The 11,885-nt window shown below is 39.5% G+C and overlaps 1 long non-coding RNA gene across 1 annotated transcript; it reads right to left on the reverse strand.

Annotated features, from left to right (window-relative positions):
- Positions 1-3,109: 3,109 nt before the first annotated feature.
- LOC120507302 lies at positions 3,110-4,017 on the reverse strand. The gene is made up of 3 exons (XR_005628722.1): positions 3,973-4,017; positions 3,400-3,599; positions 3,110-3,217 (listed from the first exon to the last, which is right to left on the reverse strand). It is a non-coding gene; the product is annotated as an uncharacterized LOC120507302 (long non-coding RNA).
- Between the last annotated feature and the right edge of the window lie 7,868 nt (positions 4,018-11,885).

Here is an 11,885-nt window from a genome sequence, read left to right on the forward strand (position 1 = left end):
CCCATGGACAGCAAACAAGTTAAAATAACCATGTTGAAAGAGAGCAGAAAGCTAAATATGGCCTGGATTTCAGTTTTTACAAATGATATCTCATAGGTTCAGGATTATCTGCAAGCTCAAGAATTTTGCACAATCAGTGCTTTGCCTCTTGTCAGAGTTGTCTAGTTGAAAGTTCTAGAAAACTCTCTTGAAGCTGATTAACACCCCATTTAATTCCTCCTCATTTCTCACTCACTTTTATAGAAAAAAAGTTTCCTTATAAAGGAATGAAGCAGCTATTGGCACTGCAGACTTTAGGAAACCACGGAGATGAAATTATAGATTTAGGAACATTTAAAAATCTGACTAAATTATGATTCAAAGTATTCCCGTGATGATTCAAAAACACTGGGCAAGGTAAAAACTACTTGCCACTAGGCAAAGCAGAAACAAAGGAAATTATCAAGTTGGGGATGGGATTTAGAGATATTTCCTATCTGCACAGCAAGACATTCCTTTCTCCATCTTTTCTTGAGATAAGACACCCATTTGTCAGATCATTACAGCAATGACTGATAAGATCTCTTCCAGTGCCTATTATTTAACATATTGTATATAAAAAACCAATTCTTGGCCAGAGGGAATCCCCAAATGTGGCAAGCCAGGATCCAGCTCAGCCAAGAGCCCAAGTGCCCTGGACTGTGCGGAAAGAGGCTCCAGAAATGAGTCAAGCACAGGGGCAGGGCCACAGGAGAGGCAAAGGGGACAGCAGCGAGCTCACAGGCCAGGTACAGCAGCTGACTCAGACAGGTGACAGAAATTATGCCTGACCTGCCATAAAATAATCATTGACTTCCAACATCCAGCCCAATCTAAAGACCACAATTTTACCTACGCAAAATGCTTCATCTTAATTGTCCAATAATGGGATGCAAAAACTAATTCTAGGGTAAAAGATTGATATGAGATGAGCAGCATAAATAAAGAGCTAAGTAATACCATGTATCTGCCATAGCTTAAGCCAAATTTAAAAGATTAATGTTTTCAGATATGTCTAAACCTTGGGTACCTTCTGAACCCAGAAATAAAAATGCTATTTTTTCCTAGAAGCCAAAAGTTTGAGCCCATAATAATATATTTAGATAACTTATGTTAGCAAGTGAGACCGAGGGGACATAGCCATGCTGAATTTTGACCCTTTTGAAGTTTGTAACTCTTTTGCTCTACAGAGTACTTTAATATTCATTGAACTATTTTCTGGTTTTGTGGCCTGAAGAACAAAGGGCTCCTATCTGATAAAGGCTGAATATCCCTGATCCAAATAATAAATCATGATAAAATTATGGTTGCACAAAGGACAACTTTGATTTTTTCTCTCCAGGTATTTGCTTAGTTACTTCAATTTTCTTAAAAAGGTGAACATGTCTTTCAAGAAAAAGTGAACAAACTAAGCCAGCCTTATGCTGCAGTAGCTATGACAACAGACTTTGAAATAAGTGTGGAAAAAGCTAGACCTGAATCTTAATTTCATTTAATTATTTTTTCAGTCTACTCTTCACACTACTTTGCATTTTACTCTGAAATTGTACAGAAACTGGGATGCCTTACCAACAACAGATGCACAGTATCTTACATGGCCAATTCTACAGATCTTATTTAGGTTAGAAATGAGATTACTCAGAGGATGAGTAGGCAACTCCTAATGCCTTCAGATGGAAGCCAGACTGCTTTCTGGGGAATGCTTTTCCCAAAGTTGCTGTGTTCAGTCAGACTGGCATGTGTGAGAGATCCGACTACGTGAAGGAGCAATCCATTGGATCAACCATCAGCAAACTGCATCCTATCTTCTATCAGAGGTGAGGTTTTCAAAATAAAGACACAGAGAAGGTAAAGTTAAAAGTCAGATTTTTCACTAGCTGGGCTGAGGTGAGAAAGATGATACTTCAGTTCTAACACCTCCACCTCTTTTTTTCTTTCAGTCCTTCCCATCTTCCTTGAACAGTCTTTTATAGATGATACTCACAATTATAGACACTACCACCTTCATGAGAAAGAAGATTTGGCTCCCAGCTCCTGACTCCTTCCCCATTCCTCTAAATTCTTTCTAGCAGAAGGAGCAGAAAGTAAATTCCTCCCCTTCCTCCATCAAGCACAGTGATTTAGCAATCAAGAATACTTAAAAGAAAAAAGGAAAAAGCAAGAAACTCAGACCATTACCACTAACATCTCTTCCTACTCTGTAAATGTTCCATTTCCCTCTCTATTTTATTTTAACAAGTCCAGGGTTGCACAGGGAAGCCAAATCACTTTACAGCTGTGACTACACAGAAGAGGAGTCACTTGAACCTCTTTTGAAGAGAGCCACGTTCACCTGTGCTCCCAGAGGCAGTTCTTGAGCTGCAGCCACCCACCAGCTCTCACACCTGACCAGGCCAGGGATGTCATCAGCACCTTCCCCCACTGACCCCACTCTGCTTCTCCTGGGCCAGCAACCCCAGTTTCACTGCTGTGGACCATAGGGCATCACTGCAGAGGTTGGCACTGTGGCATGCAGCCATCAAATACAGAAACAGATGGGCATCATGCTACTAATTACTAATTAATTCCCTTAAGAACTGACGGTGAGTAATCGATCTTCATGGTTCTCCCAGAAAGACAAAAATGCACAAAAAGTGTAGGAAATACCAGCCCTTCTTTTTCGTCTTCATTCTTAAAGAAGAATTTCATTCTTTTGATACCCTCAAATTCTTTTCACTTAACTCTTTCAGCTTTTTCAGTAAGGTGCAATGAATGAAATAAGACTGGTAGAACAAGGCCTAGAAGAAGGCAGCCTTAGCCTCCATTACCCTTTTTTACCAGTGCATCAATTTGAGACTTTTAAATTTATACAGGGACCATCTCATGTGTGAGCAACTACAGAGATATTCACAAGAGGAGCTACAGCCCTTGGTCATCAGACTCCTCCCCCTGCTGAGGAGTACGGGCTGCCCCACAGACAAATACATTGCTCTTATTCCCTGATTTGTCCTCTTCTCAGGCTGCAGCACTCTCCCACCCTCTTGTAGATGTGCCCCACATTTCCAGCATCTGGGGTGTAAATGAGGTGTTGCAGTGCTCCATCTCTGGCTTGCAGAGTTATGAACATTTAGGAGGTACTTACAGAAGTCACCTGCAGCTTCCAAGTAGCTGAAGACCATCATCACACATGAGAAATGAAGCCCAGTCCTCAGCTGAATTTCTAAAAATTTAAGAAAGGACAATAGGGGACAAAATCAATATAGCAGAAGTCACAGCACTGGATGCATAGCTGTATCCAGAGCTATGCCCAGCTAACAATAGCAACCCTTCTTTCTATTGCACCAGTCACAAACACATTAAAAATTGTTTGAATGTGTACAATGGTTTACGAAACTCATTTACCTGTTTTAGAAACTTCTTAGCATGGCCTCCCCTCTGATCTGCCTTTTTAGAGCCTGTTTAGCAACCTTGGTTGTGGTTTTGAGGGTTTTGTGTCACCTCCTCACAAGAGCCCCCATTCCATGGTTTCAGCAGGTGACAGGTGTTGACAGTCCAAGTCTCAGTATCAGGGCTCCTCATCGCACCCATTCCTCAGATGTTACCTGACCACACAGACATTTTAGTTACTTCAGTTATTGCAAGTTAGCCTCAAGTACTCTAAATCAACCTAAATTCACCTAGAAGTACAGACATACTTCATATGACTGATATATTTTAATTATTGCCAGTTAGCTACAAAAACAAAAGCATCAGTTATTATTTCACAATTATAGCTATTTCTGCAAAAGTTAACATTATATTATGATGCACAACACAGAGCATCCACTTTAATATTTGCAAAAGCCAAAGCTATAACATGTGTTTATCATGTCACAAGTCCTTAGTCAGGAGCAGAGCTCTAGGTTTTACTGACTGCAACAAATAAAAAAGATATTTGTGTAATCCCTAAGGACAAAGAGCTGTAAGAGCACTAACCAAGCACAACCCCAATTTACAAAGACACCATTTGCATTTCAGCTAGGAGTGCAGGTAGTTAAAAAGGGCCTGCAGCTGCAACCTTTTATTCTAATTACCCACTGGGAGGGGAGAAGCAGCATTAACTCTTCAGTGGCTGTCTCAGGGAGAGTAGGGAAAGGTGTGATGCTCAGAGAACTTGTTTCTGAGAACTTTTTACCATTACATTTTGAAAAGCTCACAGAGTATTATTCAATCTGCACTCTCCTTGCAGCAATGATTTTTCTCCTCCACACGCAGCAGAATCAGGATGAAAGAGTCCTGCCATACATTTTGATCTTTATGTATGCAAAAAACCACATCTTAACAAAAAAATCTTTGTTTCTGCATCCCCTACACTCAACTCACAAAAAATTAATTTGCTTTCCGATGGCAAGCCTTGTGAAGTGCATGCATAGCTGCTTTTAAATCTCTCTCTTTAAATCAGATATAATTTTTTTAAGCTTTTTTCCACTGGCTCCAGTGGGCACTGCATGCCAGGGAAGTAAAACATAGCCATGGTTTGTACTAGAGTTTATATGGTCTTTCCATTTTCCTCTGTCCAGCATGCAACAGCCTTTAGGACCGTGCTTCAGTCTCTCATGTAGCAAATTTGAAAGTTATTCTGCTTTTTGTAATCATGGAATAAGTCATGGGCACTTGAAGTTCAATAAATCCCCAGAGGCAGCCAGCTTGGTTTATTTTCAGCTCCGATGACCCACAGAAGGAAATTTTTTTGTGACATGGGAATTGGATTTTTTTCCCCTTATTATATATAAACAATTCTCTTAACATGAGAGGGGAAAAGTTCATATTAAAAGGCAATGTTTATTAAAATATCAGCTTCTTCCTGCTGCAGGAGGATTATTAGCATCACTGACTTCCTTCTCTGTTCCAACAACCTATTGCCAGATTTCTCAGGGAAGGACTTGTATGGTTGCTGCTCCTTGGCAGCGAGTGTCTGGGAAGTTTATCCTTTGTGCAAGAACAGAGCTGCAAAGAGGAAAAAGAGAGGTGCTGAGTTTCCTGATGAGGTGGGTGACAGAAGCACAACCTTTTCCACACAGGGTCACTGAGGTCTTCAGTAGAAGCCTGAGATTAATTACTTCCTTCCTAAGAATCAGTCTGGTACAGCCTGGACAAATATCTTTCCAGAAAGAAAGGCAAATTTACTGCTGCACTTCATACACCGTGCTGCTGTGTACAAACACACAGAGGCACAGCACTGTTAAAGGGGGAAAGTGAGGATGATGTGATGGTCATATACAGTGACACCTAGCAATGAAGTGACCCAGAAATGACACACTCAAATGGTGCAGAATGAGTATAAATTGGCTCATATTATGTCTTAAGTATCACAAATGGCTCCATATAATGTATCGCTGGACTAAGTATTCAGTTTATTTAAGTCTTAATGCACTACTTTTTTTCTTTACTTATTTCTTGAATTCATAACACCCAAAACAAATCTGGATTTTCAGTGCAGAGATTTAGAATTCAGGCTACAGAAGCCAATTTATCACTTAAGATGTAAAAATAGTTCTGTCTAAAAAGGGAGACTTCCTTATTTAAGAAGGAGAATCTGAAAAAGAATACCTAATTAAAGTGTTTTCTTTGGGTTTTTTTGAGAGAAAAATGTATGAGAGATGACATGTATTTAAATCTTTAAAAACCTAATCTCTTCCATGAGTTTCATTTGATTTCTGTAGTATGAAAACATATCCTCCTCCTGTTTCTCCCAGTTTGTTCTAGGGCAGACACTTAAATAAAAATGCCTGTTTATAAAACTATCTCTCTATTTACTGTACCTATTTTTTAATCTGTGTTTCTTTACAATGTTTGATGAAAAACTACTGAGTGTTTTTCTGTGAGAAAATTGTTCAGTCAAAGTTCTGGTTTTAGTTGCTGAATATTAGCAGCCCTTCTGTGCACTCTGGCCATTAAGGATGGCTGCCTGATTTTTAACTCCCATTCTGCTTCCACCCATTATCGTTCTGGTTGCCATGCAAGTGTGATTTTAAACCTCTTGGTGTGACAAAAACAAAGACAATAAAAGATCTGGTGACTGTCTAAGAGTCATTTAAGGATATACAGGTACTTTGAACAATCCCAGACTTCCTTTCTAGGAATGTCTGCTTTCCTTGGACACTTCCTTGCATGACCAGTTTGTGAATACAAGGTCCCACGTACAGACCCACATTCCCTCCAGCATTCATCAGATGACTGCCATTTTCTGGGGATTTTAGTTTGAGGGGGATTTAGTTTTGTTTTGTTTGCTTTTTTTAATAAAATTCCTTGACTACTACTAACATGTAATTTTGTTTCCCTGTTCCTTAGTCATTTAGGAGAAGTGTCAAAACCCCTTCTGTATAGAATGCAGTTTACAGGGATATTTTTTCTTCCCCCGAATGTTTATAAAACACATAGCATGAAGCTTTTTTGGTCTGATACTTTAAATTGTGTGAATTGTGGAAAAATGGTGAGGTTATGAAGGAAATTGTGATTTATGCTACTACAACTTAGGCTTCAGACCCACCTGTGCCCTTCTGTGAAAAGCAGAAAACACCTAACATGGTATGGTCAAAGTTTTCTCAAGGCAGAACTGTTTTGTTTTCTGAAAACCAACAGAGTAACTGCTCTAAATGGCCAGAGAGACCTCCACCAGCCCTGATTTGCACCTTTCAGAGTGCTGCATACACAAGCCTCAGGTGATTTACAGTGAGTAAAGAAGCTACATACATAAGGAAGGAAAAGAAGGGTGTGTTTGAGAGCACGCAGCTGCTTTGTGCTCCTTTCCACTGCACCGTATACCCAGCAGTGCCAAACACAACAGCAGCATTTAAAGTCTTGGCACACAAACCTGCAAAGTCTTGCTAAGAGCAGTCGGGCCATTAGTGGCCGTTCAGTCAGAGAGAGCGCGGCTGTCTCAGAGCTATTAGGTAGAGGGGAGAGGTTGGTACTGAGAAAATGTTGTACTGGAGGATCACACTGAGCAATTGCTTGGCTCAGCTGTGTGAGAACAGAGCCCTCACTGCAGGGCTGATGGACGGGTGGAAGCCAAAAGGGAAATCAGCACTTCATAAAAGTTAATGACCAAAGACATGCTTCTTATGAGTCCTGACCATAGCAGGATTCAAGTGGAAAGCACTGGACTATTTCCTCTTCCATTGCTCCCTCTTGTTTTGGACCAATATCCCTCTCTCTTTTTGTTATTATTACTGTTAGTTTTTAATATATGCCTTTGTGAGAAAGCCCTGAATAAAGACACCTTCAATTATCTTCTTCCGTGTCCTTTCTGAGATCCAACTCAGCTGGGCCATCCCTTTTCTTCTCTGCTTTCCCAAAGGTAATATCTCAAGTGAGATTAAACGTCCTCTTCCAGACAGTCCATTTTTGCTGAGTGTGTTCATGCATGAAGGCAAACATTGGCAGATCTTAAATCATCACAGAGAGGGGCACTGGTGTTCTCAGTTCCAGGCATGAAGTATGTATGGATACCTATGCTGGCCAAGACTGTGACTCAATAAATATCAGTCTAACAATAAGAAATATAAATAAAACATCTGGATTTCTTTCCAAAAAAAACCAACCTTCTCCTAACCATTTAATTTTCTTTCCTTTTCACCTCAGCATTTATCACTCTATTTTACCTAGCATGTTTTAATGCTTGCCTATTCTATAACCAGCTCTGCAAATATTATTCATAGTATAAATATTTTTAGTAAAATTCGTACCAATGGGCAAGGCATGGAAAATGAGTTACAGTGTTTTTTTAATCCAACACTGTGTCAAAAACAGGGATTGTTCATTAGGGAGGAGGCCTAATGCTGATGAAAGCCTGCCCTGCCAGAAGGGCCCACACCAGCTCCAGCACAATGGTTATGTCTACACAACACCACCCTGAACTCATTAAGTCTTCTTGCAGATTTGAAAAATTAGAGTTTTAGTCCAAACTCTGTTATTCACTCTGTGGCCACAGGATTAATACTTCTTCTTTGTTTTCTGTTTTTCCAGTTGTAAACGACTCATAAAGATTCTACTCATTTTTAAGGCATTTTGAGCCATATGGGGTGGGGTGAGGGGATTCATAGTCATTCATTCTCAATTTTGATGACTATGGTGAGTGGCATAAAGCAGAAAGAAACCCAAAGAAAAAGTCATTCCTAAGTTTGGTGCCATAAAGAAAGCTCTGGGATACATGAGCAAGAGATGAATCTAAAACCAAAATAATTCCAATAGAGCTTGTAAGATGCAGAATAAATATGAATACACTTTCAGTATTCTGCCTTATCAAAACTGCATTTATGATGGAATAAAAAATTATTGCATTGCTAAAGGAACAGTCATAACTGTGAAGAAAAATGTTGAATTATTATGGCAGACTACACAGCAACAGAGCATTTATGGCTCCACTCAGGGCAGATTGCTCAGTCAGGGTTTTTCTCACATATATTACCATATAAACCTCCTGTGCCACTTGCATTTTTGTAGAGTTCACGTGATGAAAGAGTAAGAGAGAGATAACTTTACTTATTGCTGTGGAAACCTGTTTATCATCCCTGTCTAGAATTACTGTCTTTTTACTCAAATTGGAAAAGTGTTCATTAACTCCCTGACATCTTCCCTTCACCCCAAACTTTCCTTCTTTATACACACACGCACACCATTTCTATTGGAAGATGTTATTTTCCAAATTGTGCAACAAAGGTTGCTACTATCTATTTGCCACCAAGTGTAGCACTGACTTATCAGGTCAAAATAACTTCAAACAGCACAGAACTGTTCCAAAATTCAAACACATGAATAGTAACCTCTTTGTCTGACTATTTCTGGGATAATGAATAAGCTCTGTGGACTGCAAGTTAAATATTTCATGACAGTTATATGATTAACTCATGAGGTTTTTGAGATTTTATGGGCAGTATGATCAGGTCTTTCTCTGTCCTTGTCAAGGAGATGGTCCCCATCTAAAATTTCCTTTGCTACAGATTAAGCAGCAGGAGAAGAATTCCAATTCTTGACTGGGAAAGAGAAAGAAGGGTAAGGGAAAAGACTATCCAGGTTTGCTGAGATTTTGAGCTGCTACTCTGCCTCCAAACTTATCCATTTCCATGGCAATACCAAGGGAAAATACAGCATCTGTGCTGCAAAGCTTGCAGACAGCTTTTGAGATATCAGAAATTTTTGTGGGTACAGATGATATTGAACATATGGTGTTTGAAAGAGTGGCCAACATTGCAAAAGCCTTTGGAATCATCTGATGTTTCATTTTGTGTTTCCCCACCCTCAGCTTTTAAGTCTGTCATATTTTCCTAGTAGCAATATAGTGACCCATTTATGGCAACAGCTGCACATTCAACTTGTTGCTAGTGGTGTTATTTATCCCAGTGACAAGGAAGGGTTCAATAATACAACAATGACCCTAAATGTGAGGGGAAAAAACAACAGATAAAGCAATGCTTATACTTCAATGTATGGCCTGGATTATCTTTCCATAACATATAAATGTTACTTGGTAGGCACAAGTTGACTCTGCATGCTCATGTTACGTGTGCAGCTGAAGCAAAAGTCCTTCCTCATCTATAAGGACAGTCTTCTAGATTTTTTCAGGCAGGGAACACAGCACTTTCTGTCAGTGATGTGAAATATCAGTCTGAGCTGGGAAATGCCATGAAGTGATGAATTGCCATCATTTTGGCCAGGTTTCATGATGCACAGTGGCTTCATGTTACACCACCTTTACTTGTGTCTGTGTACTAATTTGGTTAGGAAATATCTAAAAAATAAAGCCTTAAAAAACAGCTTTGGCTTGTTTCATTATCTCTTAAATTTTGTGCAGTTTTTCTCAACCTTACATTTAAGCAAAAACTATTCTTTCTCAACTCATGCATTATGCAGTTCCCAACTCTCTCCATGCATCATCTGTCTCACACTGAGGGATTCTAGTTGAGACAATTGCATCATACCACAAATGTGATTTTCTGCTATTAATTCTATGGAAAATCTACTCTGGAATTGTTTCATTCCCTGGCATTTTCTGGGTATATCATTAACTGTGAATTCAGGCTTCCAAAGCCTGTCTTGTATAAAACAAACCTCCCAATCCCAAGGTACCAAATTTCAGAGTTGAAAAGTCTGTAAACTTCTGTCTTGGGCTGTATTGAAAACCTGAACATCAGTACTTTGGGGCTTCAGACTCTAGGTTTTGACCTTAACGTGTCATAAGACACTAATCCAAAACTGCATCAAACCAATCATTTGGATGAGTAACTAATAACTTATTCAGAAGTTGGCAAAGAGACATCCTTCATATTTCATATGTGTCTGTCTGTGCTCTGTAACTGTGCAAAGCAGGATGTTAAGCCTGTATATCTTTTTCTAATTGCTTGCATCTGCATTTCAGCCAGACCGGTTCACAGCAAATATGGGACAAGTCTCAGTTGCTACTCACATCTCTGCAGTTTCAAGTCACCAAATGAGTTTCCAGTTGGGATTGTCTGTAATAGGTGGCAGGAGAGTGGAAAACTTCTGCACACTGGCAGGGTCCCACGGGGTGCACGCAGACAGAATTAAAGGAAATCCCAGTAACAGATTAAAACTATAGCATTCAGAATTCCATCTCTGGAAAAGGATGTGAGGGCTAGTGAAGGGTGATGAGACCATTCATTGAAAGCTCTCTTGCGGTCAGCTCATGGGAAGTCCATACACTGCTGAGGGGAGGTTGTAGTTTATAGTCAGTTATGGTCTTCAAGTGCTTTTTGGTTTACAGTGCTTCTGAAGGGTTTCAGAAACAAAGGGGAAAAAAAGAAAAAGAAAAAAAAATGGAAAAGCTAAACAAACATATGAAAATGGGGGCTTTCAAAACAAAATAAAACTTTCCAAATCCTTAAGGAGAGAATAAACCTTCATGTTTGGAAGAGATGAAATGTACATGAAAATGTCAAGAACTCAACCCCATGGTAAGGGCATTCAAAATCTGCTGCAAGGAAGAAACTCTTTTTTCCAGTTCCCTGAAATCTGAAGGGTGGTTTCTGCACTTCATGCAATCAGGTCAATAAGTAGGAACACAGGGTTGTTTAATATTTGGCCAACCTTTGTGTCTTATTTAACTCATCATTGAGTTAATTGATTTGTGAGTGATCTCTCAGGCTGGTTTGTGTTGCCTGTTTGACAGCAACAAGTCCTGAGCATCAGCTGCACAGGGCACGGTGCTGAAGGCTCCATTGCAACCAAGGAAACTTCTTGCAGAGGCAGCAGGGGTTGAAAACTCAGCTCAGAAATGGTGGAGGAACTAGTGAGTGCTACAGTTCCACTGGTGTGGTTCTGCCTTCTATATTCATTCCTTGCCTTTTGGACTGAGACTTCCAATAAGGGTGACAAGAACAAAAATGTTTTCTCTCTTTCATCATGAACATCTGCTTATTGTGAACTGTTTTGATGCCTTAAAATCCTCTTTAACAAGAAGAAAAGGAGCTGTAAAAAATGAACTATATAAAAAGAACTATCGTTGTATTACATATCTCTGCTTGGTAATATGATAATATCAATTCATCATTTGTAGCCAGCAGTTCAAATAGTGTTTGTTTGGGTTTGGGGTTTTTTTTGGCAACATAGGAATCCACCACTAAGAAGATTTAAATAAATAATCACATGAGATCTCAGGGCTAAAATGCTCAGGATGACACTTTTAAACTTGAAAATGGTTTCCATAATGTTAATCTCTTAAATGTGGGGCCTAGAGATGGGTGGAGCTGAACAACTTCCAATGTATATTACAACTCTGGTGGCAGAGATGGCCACAGAAAGAGATATACTGAGTATGTCTGTGGAATAGAGCAATCAGATATACAGGATGAGCTTTACAACACTTTACATTATTGTTCTGTAATGTTTTG

The sequence above is a fragment of the Passer montanus genome, unplaced genomic scaffold (assembly GCF_014805655.1).
Source record: "Passer montanus isolate IOZ18808 unplaced genomic scaffold, ASM1480565v1 scaffold42, whole genome shotgun sequence".
Lineage (NCBI taxonomy): Eukaryota > Metazoa > Chordata > Aves > Passeriformes > Passeridae > Passer > Passer montanus.